This window comes from Mauremys reevesii, linkage group 6, assembly GCF_016161935.1.
Source record: "Mauremys reevesii isolate NIE-2019 linkage group 6, ASM1616193v1, whole genome shotgun sequence".
Lineage (NCBI taxonomy): Eukaryota > Metazoa > Chordata > Testudines > Geoemydidae > Mauremys > Mauremys reevesii.
In genome coordinates this window covers 13,144,216-13,160,000 of record NC_052628.1, presented here as the reverse complement: position 1 = coordinate 13,160,000, position 15,785 = coordinate 13,144,216, and the positions used below count along the sequence as shown (strand labels likewise).

General features: G+C 43.1%; 1 long non-coding RNA gene across 1 annotated transcript in view; it reads right to left on the bottom strand.

Moving 5' to 3' along the window:
• The window catches only part of LOC120408658, a 25,870-nt gene extending 10,483 nt beyond the window's left edge, over positions 1–15,387 (bottom strand). The window contains exon 1 of the long non-coding RNA XR_005600851.1: positions 15,360–15,387. This is a non-coding gene — a long non-coding RNA (uncharacterized LOC120408658). The remainder of the gene's footprint in view (positions 1–15,359) is intronic.
• Between the last annotated feature and the right edge of the window lie 398 nt (positions 15,388–15,785).

The following is a 15,785-nucleotide window of genomic DNA, read 5'->3' as shown; positions in this document are numbered from 1 at the left end:
AAATTGGTAAAAAGATGATTATGGTTACCAGTCCTTTTGCACTGCTCCATCTGTTGCTGTCATAAGTGCCCCTGGCTGCTCTTAGCCAGGGGCGCAAAAGCCAAAATTGGGAATGACTCCCTGAGTCAATCCCTCCTTTTTGGTATCTAAAAATAGAATCAGTCCTGTCTAGAATTTGGGCAAGTGTACTAGAGAACTACTGTATCATAGAACCAGAGAGCACAGCTGCTCTGTGTCAGATCCAGCAGAAATTATGAGCTGTATGCTATTCACAGGGGGTGCTCCTGCAACAACCCCACCTGTTGATTCCATTCTTCCCCCAGCCTTCCTGGGCTACTGTAGCATTGTCCCCCCACTTGTGTGATGAAGTAATAAAGAATGCAGGAATAAGACACAGTGACTTGTTAGTGAGAAATGAGTGGAAGGCAGCCTCCAGCTGCTAAGATAGTCCAGACAGGACAGTAAGGAGTGTGGAGGAGAGGAGCCCAGCATCCCTCTGCTAGTCCAGGGGCAATTGAATCTTTTCTTTACACATGAAGGGTGGGGGCTGATGGAGCTCAGCCCCCTGTTGCTATGATGACGATGGTTATCAGCCATACTGCACCATCTGCCAGGAAAAATTAGGGCCAGGTGCCCTTGATTGACCTAACTGATGCTAGTCGGCATGGTTACCAGTCCTTTTGCACTGCCCCATGTGCCAATAGGCTGATGATGAGGACGGGTACCAGTCATATTGCACCATCAGCCACCCATGGCGGGGGGAGCAAGGATGTTGGTGTTGAGTGCTGCAGCATCGCATCTATCTGCAGCATTCAGTAAAGATAGGGTGACATGTTAAAGAGTCAAGAGAGGATTTTTTTTCCCTTTCACTTCTGGGGGTGGGTGGGGGGTGCGTAAATTGTCGAGCTATGCCCTGACCCACTGCGGACACTGTGTTTGACCCTAGAAGCATTTGGAGCTCAGCCAAGAATGCAAATACTTTTCGGAGACTGCAGGAACTGTGGGATAGCTTGAGTCCTCCAGTCCATGAGCGTCCATTTGATTCTTTGGCTTTCCGTTACGGTTGTCACGCAGCAGTGCGCTGAGCCCCTGCTATGGCGTCTGTCTGGAGATTTTTTAAAAATGATTTTGAATTTCGTCTTCTGTAACGGAGCGCTGATAGAACAGATTTGCCTGCCCTTACAGCGATCACATCCGCATGGTCCATGCGGGAGCTCTTTCTTTATTTTGATTTTTTAACTGCATCGCCACACGTGCTGATCGGAGCTCCACGCTGGGCAAACAGGAAATATTCAAAAGTTCGCGGGGCTTTTCCTGTCTACCTGGCCACTGCATCCGAGTTCAGAATGCTGTCCAGAGTGGTCAGTGGTGCACTGTGGGATACCGCCCGGAGGCCAATACCGTCGATCTGCGGCCACACTAACCCTAATCCGATATGGTAATACCGATATTAGCGCTACTCCTCTCGTTAGGGAGGAGTACAGAAACCGGTTTAAAGAGCCCTTTATACCGATATAAAGGGCCTCTCAGTGTGGACGGGTGTGGCGTTAAATCTGTTTTACGCTCCTAAAACCGGTTTAAACGCCTAGTGTAGACCAGGCCCTAGAGTCTAGTGAGCTGGGACATGGTGAAGACTGATGGGGTGAGCGAACTGAAGTGGACAAAGTAAGAGGAGATGAAGGCCTGGATGAGGATTCCAGTACAGAGGGGAGGGGCCCAAGGCCGTGGTGCACATGAGCTATGTTGCTAAGATAGTGTTAAGCAGACTTACAGACCCAGGAGAGTGGAAAGAGGAGAGTTCATTGATCAAGAATGATGCCAAAGTACAAACAACAGAGGCATATGGGAGTTCTCTCTCACTTCTTGTCTCAGAGGTGGTGGGTTTGTGTTTGAGGATGCTCCTCTTCCGCAGGAGAAACACCTTGGTGCGTGAGATATTTAACAGAAGAAAAAGAGTCAAGAGTGACTGATGATGGATGGAGGAGTCATTAAAAATGCAGAAGGATATGAGCAGTTGGACATCAACAGGAGAAAATGGATGCTTAAGGTTAATGATGGAGATAAGATGATGATTGGGGATGTTTAAAGTATATACCGGCCACATATTCTCCAAGTTTCCTTCCTCTTCTATTGTAGGTTTCAGATGTGTCCTTATTGCTATTTTGACACAGATTTGTATCTGACTGTTTGAAACCAGGAAGGGGGTCGGGGAAAAATCAAACGTATTAAGAAGTATTAGTAATGGTGCATGTGTACTTAGGAATCTTGATCAATGACAATGTTTCCATCAAGAATGAGGTAAAAAGGAGATGTGCTTTAGCTAAAAGTGCTGCACAGAAATTGATGAAATTATGGACTGATAAAAACATTACTAAAAATTTATCAAACCAGTGTATTAACAGTTTTATTCTATGACCTGGAAGCAGCTGCATTAAATGAAACAGACATCAGAAGTCTGGAGGCAGTTGATACGAGAGTTCTTCAGAAGATGGCAGGTGTAAATGTAACAGATATGGCAATTTCCTGCAGTATCACTGAAAAGTCTTTTTGCATTAAGTTTAAGTATTTTGGAGTCCATTGTATTAAATGCAAAAGGTATGTATTATTGTAGGTTTATCTCCAAATCATGAGTGCATATAGCTTGTTATTATTAATAGCACTTGCATCACTGAGCAAATCAGACTGCTTAAAAAAATCTTGCAACATTTTCAGTATTTAAAATTATATCTTACTGGAGCAGGTATTTCTTTATGAAACTATAGTGATGGTGAAATATATATACTGGCTTCAGTCACAAAGCTTCTATACAGGATCTTTCTTGGTTTAATTTTTCTAATGTCACAATGACAGACATTTGAGGCATATAGCCTTATAAAATTTTCTTTACACACATTATATATATTCAATGTTACTCACAATTTATTTCATTAGTTTTCTTCTGTATCCTTGCAATAACTCATAACTCAAATGCCTCAACTTTGCTTTATTTTCTTATCTTTTCTCTCTGGTGCTCTCTCTACTGTTATTTATGTAAGAAAACTCGTATTGTCAACAATTCCAATTACCTTCTGTTTAAAAAAAGTAACCAAAATTATGCCAATAATGGCCAAAAAAATTTGGAACCCACTATGAAAAATATTTTTTTTTACCCTAATCATTATCCTTCTAGCTAATTTAGTGCTTTTTTTTTTTTAATTAGATGAAAGAATCCAACAGCAACTGAGCCCATATTGTATTTTACACCAGGACCAGACTAGCATATATCAGTACGAATGTGGTGGTTGGTATATCCAGCTTATCCTACAGGTATTCCAACAGCAATTAGCATCAACATCACACTGACAAAATGTATTTTAAGTACTTAAACAGCTAAGACGATAACCCCAGATAATGGAGTCTTAGACGTTAATGCCAACTGGCCTTTAATGCTATAAGTTGCTGCAGATGCAGCGAGTGGAAAGTTTTGGGGATAAAGCAAGAATCTGAACTATTTCATTGTTGATGCTGACAATGCAGTTGACAATTTTGTTCTACCTACCTACATCTTTATGCCAAAGTATGTGATCTATACTCAAAAGGATATTAACAGAATGTATCCACCAGGATTTACTTATATCTTGTAGAACTCTTTTTATTCAAGGTCATGTAGAATTGCTCTAATACAGAAAGACTGCATTGGTCTTTTTTGATCAAAAGAAGTAGGAAGAAGTTATTGTTTTAGACAAGCTTTATTTAAATTAATTTGGTTCCTGGGCAACAAAACGGGACCTTCAGATTAGTAAAAGGGAGGCAGAAATTCCTTGCAGCGGGTCCAAAGCTTGCTATACAATAGATAGAGGGATGTAAATAATTAAAGAGAATCATTCTGTAATGTGCTGACCCCTCAGCATTGCTCGTCATTCACTCAGAGATACTTTCACTCTCTAATCCAGGGCCTCTGGTTCAGTGCGCACATCATTAATGACCTTTTATGAAAATTAACTGATAGAAAAGCATCAGCAACATATCTACGGCATTTTTGAAAAGCACCAACATACTTTATCTATTTATCTGCCCGCACAGATTGGTTTTGTAAAAACAATTAGAATGATTTAAACCGCTGGTTATGGAAACGGCTACTGAGCTGCTGGGGAGAGTTTTCCTGCTTTATTCATGGAAAGCATTAGATGTGGTCAAAAAGCAATGGTTTGATGCTGTCCAACTTGTAAAAGAAGCTGGTTATGCTAGAAGTGGATCCTACCAGCAAGCCAATGGGATGCACTGCAAGGGGGTCGCTTTAGCGTTGTTTGAGTTTGTTTTGGTTTCTTCCATATAATTGAAAGGTGAGATGGATGGATGGGAATTCCATAAACTGGCAAAATCAGCTACCACAGCCCAACACCAAAAGTCGTCCAGACACAGAACCTCCGTCTCCCATCCCTAAGAATTTATTATTAAGTATTATTATTATTATTATTATTAACTACATGTATTACAGTCACATATAGGAGCCCCAGTCATGGTCCAGGACCCCACTGTGCAAGGTGCTGTACAAATAGGGTGACCAGACAGCAAGTGTAAAAAAATCGGGATGGGGTGTGGGGTAATAAGAGCCTATATAAGAAAAAGCCCCCAAAATCGAGACTGTCCTTATAAAATCCGGACATCTGGTCACCCTATGTACAAACATAGCACAAAAAGGCAGCTTACAATCAAGTCTGAATAGAACAAGTTTTTTAAAAACCCCACTAAAGATTTAAACAAAAAGAAAATAGCAAATCCCAGCTCAGGCTACGATATAAAAATCACTGGCCCTGATAAACTGGTGATGAGAACTGCAACACTCATGTCTCCTGGGTTCATGTTATCCCTACAATCCTATCACTTTTTCCCTTTGAGCCAATTGTTTCCACTTAGAAACAACATGAATCATCATATTAACAACTCTTTACAGACTTTTATGGCATGCTACATACAAAAGATACCCAGGCACTTTTACAGGTGGTATTTAATTAAGCATCACAACAGGTGCTATACCAACTTTACAGAAAGGGGAAACTGAGGCACAGAGCAGTTAAGTGATTTGTCCAAGAGCACATGCCAAGTCAGTAGCAGAGCCAAGAAGAAAACACAGTTTTTTGTTTCAATAAGGGTAACAGAGACGCATAGTAAGAATCATCCACTGACTTAGATAATGGTTTCTTGAACTGGGTTCCAAGTGCTTTCTCCAAAAAGGCCATTAATTTTTTTAGGGCCCAGTGGAGAGAATAGCAGTTACTTTCCATATAGAAGCCATCAAAAACAACCCCGTAATAAATCCTTTGTACACCTGAATTACAAAGCAATTCTAAAGTTTTATCCAGAATGTCTTTCTGGATAGAAAGCTAGGCGTTTCTAATGGTCACAAACGAGGAGAGAGGCATGTGGCTGTTTAACTCTATGGATGTCCTTGGACCAAAGTGGATCTGGGTGTGAAATCCAGGGGGCACCTCTGCACTAAATTCTGTGCCCACTAAGCTTCTGGTGTCAACGGTCACCTGGCAATTCCTGGGTTTTTCCCTCTTTGTGGCAGGTAGAAGACAGAGACAAGGAATGTTTAAGGAGCAACATTAATATCCCTGGTAAAATCCCAAGAGAATTTCCACAGGTTTGAAGGGGGTGATAGCTGATAGACCATCCCCAGACTCCGCTCCCAACCCTGCCTAGCTTCACCCTCCAAAATCTCTCCAGAACCCCAAGAAGACATCCCAGGGACCTGAAGAAAGAGGGGAATGATGCAATTTGGGCACATCTCCCCAGCCTTCTTCAATCAAGAAAATGGAATAATCATGATCATGTAATTAATGCTCCAGTCCAAGTCCTCTATCCATTTCAGCATACCCTTCCCATCATGTTTTCAGCATGGGGAGTGGGCAATCAGGGTGGCTCTGATCAAGAGAAAATCATACAGAGTGCACAACTACTGAAACAAACATAAGATCTGCCATGGGCGGCAGTGAAGAAGGGACACATGAGTCAGTAGAGAAAAAAAAAAAAAAGTCAGAATTCAGCCCTAAGGGTTCAATCTTTCTTTTCTATTGTCAGAGCAGATGGGAAAAGGAATGCATCATGAAAGCCACATTATCCAAGACACTAGGGAGGATCAGCACAAGTAAGTGTGTCTAAGATCCTGGAAGGGGCGGAGAAGAATGATACCAATGAGATTTTACAAGCTAGTAACTAATTAAAAGGCAAGAGGGTTATCAGATGAATTAACCCCTCCTTCGCTGGGGGAGGTATGATACAGTTATACAAACGCCACAGTTATAAAGACCATGTGCTTATTGTAATCTGGATTTTCAAAACCTCTCTCTCTCTCTTTTTTTTTTTTTTTTGGTATAATACAAACAAGTTCCATTATATTGTAGAGGCAGGTGTTCAAGATGCTTAGAATGATTGGTGGCTGCTAGACATATTATCTATTTGGTCATATGACCAGAATATCTGCCAGAAAATAGGAACAACATACTATTGTCAAGTCTAACTTGATCTCCTGTAATCCTTATTGTTGAATACAGCAGATCAAGATGGGCGATTTCACAAATCAGGTTTATGTTGCTGAGTTTCCCTTTACCCAGTACTGTGAGGGGCTGAGTGCCTCATATCAAATAAAGGAAGCAGTTCCTGGCTAAAATTTTCAAAAGTGCCTATGTGACTAAGGAGCCTATGGTCTGCTCAACATAAGCTGCTTGGCATTGACCTAGCTCTGAAAGTGTCTTCATTTAAATTTGGTTCCCACCAATGTAAGTCCCTCTCTACTCTGATTTAGCAGCACCACGTCCCTGAGCACCGTAGAGTCGCGGTCAATGTAATTAGGTTGGCATAGTGTCAGCGTACACATTGTGTTGCTTATGTCGACTATTTCTGGTCTTCGGCAGCTGTCGCCCAATTCTCCCCACTGACAATACACCTCTACCCTGATATAACGCTGTCCTCGAGAGCCAAAAAGAATCTTACCTCATTATAGATGAAACCGCGTTATATCAAACTTGCTTTCATCTGCCGGAATGCGCAGCCCCGCACCCCCGGAGCGCTGCTTTACCACGTTATATCCAAATTTGTGTTATATTGGGTCACATTATATCGGGGTAGAGGTGTACAATTGATACAAGCGCTCCTGGTGAGGACACGCGCTGCTGACACAAGGAGCCAAATGTGCACACACAAGAGATTTAATAACTGCGGTGGCTGTATGTAGACATAAGTTAGATCAACATAATTTTGTAGCATAGACATTGCCTAAGTCTCACTTTCAAAAGTCATTTAGGGCATGTCTACACTTACTTCCAGAGCGATCAATCCAGCAGGGGTCGATTTATCGCGTCTTCAGTAGATGTGATAAATCAACCGCCGATCGCTCTCCCGTTGACTCCAGTACTCCACCGGAGCAAGAGGCGCAGGCGGAGTTGACGAGGGAGCATCAGCAGTCAACTTACCACAATGAAGACACTACGGTGAGTAGATCTAAGTATGTCGACTTCAACTACGTTATTCATGTAGCTGAAGTTGCGTAACTTAGATCGATTCCCACCCACCCCCACCCCCAGTGTAGACCAGGCCTTAGACATGCAAGAGCCTAAACCTCATTGACAGTTTTCAAAATACTACACAGCATTGATTAGATAACAGCTGGACTGCATATAGCTTTGAACCTTCTATGGACAGAGAGATCCGGGAGGGTGCTTTACAAGACACATTAAAATATAGTTATAAAAATATATCTAAAAATTAATAATTCCCTAAGTCACTTGTTGTGGCATCAGAAAAGAAGCGAGATTTTAGGGGTGACTTGAATGAAGAGAGGGTGGTGAGTTTGTAAACTGGGATGGAGACAGCGTCCCATGCATAAAGTTTGTCATAAAAAGGCAGAACTATGATGGCAGATTAAAGGAAATAAGTATGGAGAGACTGGAAAAGAAGACACTGGAGAATGCGATTCTAGTATGTAAGAGGTCAGTAAGAAGAGAAGGCGCAGTAATTGTTTTCAGTAGCTAGAAATGATGGATTTCAAATTATTTAATTTCCAATAATGGGAGAAGCCCTTAATATTTATTTGTTGTGTCTTCTGTTACAGCACTTCAAGAACAACCTGACAAAAGAAAGTATTCCTGCTTCTTCAGCTCTTTGGATCCTGGCAAGCTACTCAATAACATTGGATAAACAATATATAAGGAACCGTATGCCAAGGCCTTGGACACTGAAAGGATATAAAGAGCACATCTGAAAGGGAATGGATCCTAGCTCAAACTCAAAATGCATCTTATGAAAAAGTAATCAGCACAGTAGAGAATGAGATGGAAGTGCTCAGTGGAATGTGGGACCCATTTCCAAGCTATACTAAGAGAAAGAGGTAATTATAGACATCAAATGGACTATTAAATACTTGAGGAAGTCATCCAGGCCAACATTTTCAAAATAAGTAGTCAGATTTACAAAGGCATTTAGGTGCCTAAAGATACACATAGGGGCCTAGCAGGGTTTTCAAAAAGTGCCTAAGCAGATTAGGTGCCTAATTCCCATGGAAATCAACAGTGCACTTTGATTATCTGCATCTTTAGGAGGCACCTAAATACTTTCGGAAATGCAGAGATTCTAGCAAGCCAGTGTGGGAAGACAAGACAGAAAGGAAGCACTATTATCTGCATTTCACAGATGGAGAACTGTGGCCCAGAGAGATTAAGGGAGGGATTCTCCCCTCCAGGACAGCCCTTTTACAGTCCTGCAGCAGCGCTAAAGGTCTATATCGGGTTAGGAAGAAGTCTCCATGGCACAAACTTTGTTCAAGGCAGCTTGTACTGCCCTATGAGACCTCTGCCACAAGCCCCAGGTATAGCAGATGTACCAGAGCCCGGACCAAAGCCAGGAGGGGCATCTCAGAGGCAGAAAGAGAAAGGTTTGAAGCTGAAGCTTCACAGGGATTCCAGGAAGCACTGCTGTCTGCAGGTAGCTGGGAACAGGCTGCTGAGCCTTCCACAGCTAAGTTACTCCAAGGACCTCATTGCCCTCCACAAACAGCCCAGATCTGAGATGGCACAAAGGTGATTCAAAGCCACCTTAGCTCCTCTTCCTGCTGGGCTGCAAGTTTCTTATCCTAAGAAGTTTGCTCAAGGTCACACAGAAAGACTGTGGTGGAACTGGAATGGAGCCTAGACCATCTGCTTTCAGTTACACCTTTGTCTGTGTGCTTGCACAAGTGTAAATGAGGACAGAATTTGGCCTGGAATCCATCAGCTAAACAAGTGTTTTGTACTGAAGTTAAGTGAAATTCCTTGGCTTTTTTTCTGATTTTGCAAGTAGCTTTTCCAAGGGAAGAAGACCTTTAAGATCCATCAGCTAGTCTGCATCAGCAGCAGGGAGTTTGGATTTGCAGTGAACAGCAATACAGCTATGAGTTATGGCGATCAGGGGAGGTCCCGGATGACTGGGAAAAGGCTAATGTAGTGCCCATCTTTAAAAAAGGGAAGGAGAAGGATCCGGGGAACTACAGGCCAGTCAGCCTCACCTCAGTCCCTGGAATAATCATGAAGCAGGTCCTCAAGGAATCAATTCTGAAGCACTTAGAGGAGAGGAAAGTGATCAGGAACAGTCAGCATGGATTCACCAAGGGCAAGTGATGCCTGACTAACCTAATTGCCTTCTATGAGGAGATAACTGGGTCTGTGGATATGGGGAAAGCAGTGGATGTGTTATTCCTTGGCAGGCAAGTTAAAGAAGTATGGGCTGGATGGTTGGACTATAAGGTGGATAGAAAGCTGGCTAGATCGTCGGGCTCAACGGGTAGTGATCAATGGCTCCATGTCTAGTTGGCAGCTGGTTTCAAGTGGAGTGCCCCAAGGGTTGGTCCTGGGGCCAGTTTTGTTCAATATCTTCATTAATTATCTGGAGGATGGTGTGAACTGCACTCTCAGCAAGTTTGCAGATGACACTAAACTGGGAGGAGTAGTAGATACGCTGGAAGGTAGGGATAGGATACAGAGGGACCTAGACAAATTAGAGGATTGGGCCAAAAGAAACCTGATGAGGTTCAACAAGGACAAGTACAGAGACCTGCACTTAGGACGGAAGAATCCCATGCACTGTTACAGACTAGGGACCGAATGGCTAGGCAGCAGTTCTGCAGAAAAGGACCTAGAGGTTACAGTGGACGAGAAGCTGGATATGAGTCAACAGTGTGCCCTTGTTGCCAAGAAGGCTAACGGCATTTTGAGCTGTATAAGTAGGGGCATTGCCAGCAGATCAAGGGACATGATCATTCCCCTCTATTCAACATTGGTGAGGCCTCATCTGGAGTACTGTGTCCAGTTTTGGGCCCCCCACTACAAGAAGGATGTGGAAAAATTGGAAAGAGTCCAGTGGAGGGCAACAAAAATGATTAGGGGGCTAGAACACATGACTTATGAGGAGAGGCTGAGGGAACTGGGATTGTTTAGTCTGCAGAAGAGAAGAATGAGAAGGAATTTAATAGCTGCTTTCAACTACCTGAAAGGGGGTTCCAAAGAGGATGGATCTAGACTGTTTTCAATGATACCAGATGACAGACAGGGCCGGCTTCAGACCCCAGTGCGCCAAGCGCGCGTTTGGGGTGGCATTTTGCTGGCAGGGCAGCAGCCGGCCCCAGCGGACCTTCCGCAGTCATGCCTGCGGGAGGTCCGCCGGAGGTGCGGGACCAGTGGACCTCCCTCAGGCATGACTGCGGAGGGTTCGCTGGTCCCGCGACTCGGGTGGACCTCCTGCAGGCATGCCTGCGGATGCTCCACCAGAGCCGCAGGACCAGCAGACCCTCCGCAGGCATGTCTGCCAGAGGTCCCCCGGAGCCGCGGGACTGGCGACCGCCAGAGCGCGCCCCGCGGCGCGCCGCCCTGCTTGGGGCGGTGGGATTCCTAGAGCCGCCCCTGATGACAGAACAAGGAGTAATGGTCTCAAGTTGAAGTGGGGGAGGTTTAGGTTGGAAAGTAGGAAAAACTTTTTCACTAGGAGGGTGGTGAAGCACTGGAATGGGTTACCTAGTGAGATGGTGGAATCTCCTTCCTTAGAGGTTTTTAAGGTCAGGCTTGACAAAGCCCTGTCTGAGATGATTTAGTTGGGAATTGGTCCTGCTTTGAGCAGGGGGTTGGAGTAGATGACCTCCTGAGGTCCCTTCCAACCCTGATATTCTAGGATTCTATGAGTCTGAACTATGCTTCCTAGATAAAAATCACACAGGGCAAGGCAGGAGGCATGTTCATTGTGGCCTGTAGTCTCACTGCTTGTTCCCAAAGAAACAGCAAGCCCCAGGTGAACCCATGTAACCATGAATGAATACTGGAGAAGCTAAATCAGGCTCAGCTCATCTGACCCTTTCCAGATTCAGGGGTCTCTAACACCATAGGAATTGGTTGTGACACCAAAAAACAGCGACAACCCATTTTGAAGAGAGAGGCAAATTTAGGATCTGGATTTCAACCACTCTCAAGTTGAGGTGTGTTCAGATGCAGAATTTTGGTGCAGCCCAGCATGAAAACAGGTTGTTTACAAAATGCAGATCTGCATCTGAGTACAGACAGTACCACCAAACCTGCTGATGTTCAGACCTGGAGTATGGTTTGTAATGAACTCGGAAAGTATAAGGCTACCTAGTATCTCCCCAAAGATCCCCAGCTCCTTCCAGGATGACTCTTCAACCCAACGCTTCCGCATAAGAACATAAGCTATCCACTCAAAATGGCTATTGATTAATAGAGACAAGTCTGGCTTTTCCCTGTCAGGCTTCTAAACTGTAAGCAGTTGCTATGACATTAGTCCCATCACAATGGAGTAAGTCATAGGGAGCTCCATGCAAGAGACCTGCAACTTGATGAAAGTATCCAAACAAGAAAGCCTGCTTTGTCAAAATCATATCATCACAGAATGTTTGCCAGTTTCCCGACTCTCACAGTTCACTGAAACCTGAACTGGTGATCAATCAAAATTGGTATTTAATGGAGCAAAAACCACAGGCAAATTCCTGGTGCTTAGAAATCTTTCAAGAGTCTCTTATTAGCACGGAGCATCACATGAGTCACAAAACAATCTACTTTCTTTTTTCCCCCATATGTTTTCGAACAACGGTGTTCTTCAATTTGGGTATGAGGTAATGCAGAACATCTTTGGTGCAGTTAGGATGAATATCAAAGTTTTCCCCAGGTAGGGTTATGTTTGAAATGGGATACTGCTATGGAAAGCCGCACACTGATTATAATTTATCATCATTTTCATATATTCTTATATAAGTAATACAGATCACCACAGACAATTAATCAATCTGTAATTAGGAACCGACATGAACATTTACTACCATCAGGCATAATTTATATGATTACAGATGATTAAATAAAATGTAATTGAGTGAACAGGCAATTTGTTAAGCACATGTAAATTCAGCCATACCACCTCAGGCTGTGATCTTGTCAGCTCTCAATAGCTGAACAGGGTCAGGATGGGTCAGTATTTGGATGAGAAACCTCCAGGGAGAAACCCAGGTGTTGCAAGAAGTGAAGCTAGTGATTTAGTAGATGGTTCTCTCCTTGCTGAGTCAGTGCTGAACCAATGTATTCCCTCACATGCTATGGGGAGGATGGAAACAAGCTGCTGGAAATATACTGTCCTTCAGATAAGCCATAAAAGCAACTTGCAGTTACTCTATGGCAATTTTTATAAACTTAGGGGTGAGGGTTCATCTCCTAGACCTAGCTTAAATTAATTCCACATAGACTCCTTGTCACTTCAGCTGGATGCAGCAATATTCCCCAAACTTTAGTCCCCCAATAACTGGTGGTTCCCGGACACTTGCTGGTTGTCTGCAGAGACAGAACAGACTGCTCACATGGTGCTGGCTCTTCTCTGGGTTTCCAGCTGCTTCTACAAGTGGAAGCCTGTAGGAGCTGCTGGAACCAGAGAAGCACAACCAGCCAAGGGGCTGCTACTGCAGAGAAGGAGAGGAAGCACTCCCCCTTAGAGCCAGATCCAAAGCACAATGAAGTCAGTGGAGAGATTCCCACAGAAGTCAGCTATCTGTAATGTTTTGGAAGTTGTGTGTGTGTGTGTGTGTGTGTATGGCTGTCTTCTACTGTATCAAGACAAAATCCAAACAACTGAATGCTTTCTTGCAAACTGCAGCACGCATCTAACTTGATCTTGGTCTCGGTGTCAGGGCAAATGTAATAGTGTGTTTAAAAAAATTATTTCACAAAAAAAATAAACCTGAATTAGTGAGATTTTTATTTTATTTTAATCACCACTTAACTTCTGTTGGTTTGTTCTGCAGCATTCCACTGCTTATTTCAAGATGACTCATTCCAATAATTAAAACCAGCCATTTTAATACAATGCAGCGCTTTTGCTATAGATTTAATTGTAGAACTTTTCAGGAACTTTTCAACTCAACCTTTCTCATCAGAAAATGCTGGTTTGTTGAAACCAAACATTGTGCAGAAACAGATCGCTTATGATGCGAGTTTCCTTGGGCTGTCAAGATGGAATTTCTGGTCAAAACCAAACAGAATGAAACCCTCATAGAATATTCAATAGCTCAGTGATTAAGGCTTTCACCTGGAATCTAGGAGACCCAGGTTCAAGTTCTTGCTATATCCAATTCAGGATACAAACTCCAACCTGGGTTTCTGACATGCCATTGGACTATAGAGTCAGTCTCCATCTTTCCTATTAGAAATATTCCATTTTGTGTAGCTAATTAAGCATTTATTGGACCTGCGTGTCTATATCCTGGGAAATTTCCCCAAATCTGGGAATTTGTGAGTAAAATGTTTTGAATGAAAATTCCCAATTTCCCAAGTTGAAACATTTTACTCACAAATTCCCAGATTTGGGGAAATTTCCCAGGATATAGAAGCACTGTAAAAAAACTTTATCTGGGAATTTTTCACCAGATATGGGAAATTTTTAACACTAGGTTGGGAAAAGTACTGCAGCAAGCACTCTGACTCACTACTCAGTAGTTAGGACAGACAGCTGGAATGTGTAAGACCAAGATTCAAGTGCCTTCTCTAAATCAGAGAGAGAGAAGGAACTAGTGCATGGCTCTCAGGCCTTCCAGGTGAGTGCTCTGGCTGTTCTGGAGTGGGACTCTCACAAATGTTTTGTCATTAAAGATTTCAAAATATTATTTCCATGCCACTGCAGAACAAAAAAAAACCCTCAACATTTCAAAACTTCAAATGTTTTTGCAAAATGGAATTCTTGGTTTTTGGCCAGACCTATTTATTTATATTCTTGTAGGGCCTGATCCTACTCGGACTGGCTTCAGTGGGAGCAGGACCAGGCCTCTGATGGATAAGAAACATTCATAAAACCATTCCAGCTTCTGCTAGTGGAATGCAAGTGTAGTGGGGTAGGGGAATGCAGAGGCAAATAACGTATAATTATTATGCTCTCCTTCCTCCTGCAGCTCAGCTTAACTCTTTGCTGAAGCAGAGGGCAGAGTCCTGTCTTTTCAGAATGCAGTACACTGAGTTAAACTTCAGGACTATTGCATGTAAAACCCTGACAAATAGATGCAAATAGTTCCCAGTCAACTGTGGAGAGGGAGGAGTACTACACAGCTTCTTAGTAAAACAAACATTTAATGCACACAGAAACCATTGTAAATAGTATTTGGAATACTATGAATAATTTTTAAACAAAAAGCTATTAGACAGTAAATCTACTGTTCCTCATACAGACTTTCCCACTTTACTGTTACATATATTCAGATATAAGGTTTCAACAGAACATTTACACTTCTATGCTTAGCACACATATCAAAACACATTCCCCTCTGATCTTCTCTCCGAGATGATTTCACAGTTGTAACAGTGTGGCCATAGTACATAGGGTGTGTCACCTGGACTTTTTGGACCATGGGAGGGAAGCATCATCTCAGTCCTTTTAAACACTTGAGAACCCTATCAGCAAAGTTTAGGGATCTCCATAGCTAGCAGGATTCCAGCCCTTGGGTGAACTGCTGACTAGTCCTCAGCTGCTGGTGAAAGAAATCTGTAGCCTTATCCAAAATGGTACAGGTGTTGGGGTCAGCACATAAAATATGCATTCCCTGGGTCTCTCACTTACAAGGCACCATCTTTCCCCCAAAAACCCAGCTAAGTCAGGTATTAGTTACAATCCCTCACCACACTAAGCACTGCCCCATTCTCTCTTTAACTGAGACAGAATCCTAGTTTAAAGCAGTTGGGTGACAGCTTAATGTAAATTAAGCCTCTAGGGGTGACAAACGTTTCTCTCCCTCTAGGTCCATAAAACATACCATGGTAGACCAAACACTCATAATGGAGGGCTACCATAGTAAATACAGCTGTAATAGCACTCACCTGTATCCAAAGAGCCTAGTCCTGCATGATCAACCTCTAAATCCCCAGAGCTTTCTGGGGCTCCTATACATAGAACCTCCCCCAACACACATACACAATTTGATTGGCTCAGCCCTCAAAGGGTGAGTGGGTGTGACCTTCCAGGCATCTTGCCCACAATGAAAACTTCCTATACAGCTACCAAGCATGTCTAGTAACTGCCACAGCCTAGTTCTGGATGTTTCTAAGCCCTTCTAGCTGAGTTGCCCTGCCCTGGCCTTCTGCCTGTATCCAACTAAAATCCATGTCCTGTCCTCTCATTGTTTCTCTCCCTTTCTTTGGGCCAAACAAAGTCAAATGTTGCAATATACAGCATGTGGGTTACACAAGAAGAAAAGCCACATGGAGAAAGAGAGAAATTATCTTTGATTACTAAATGGATACTTA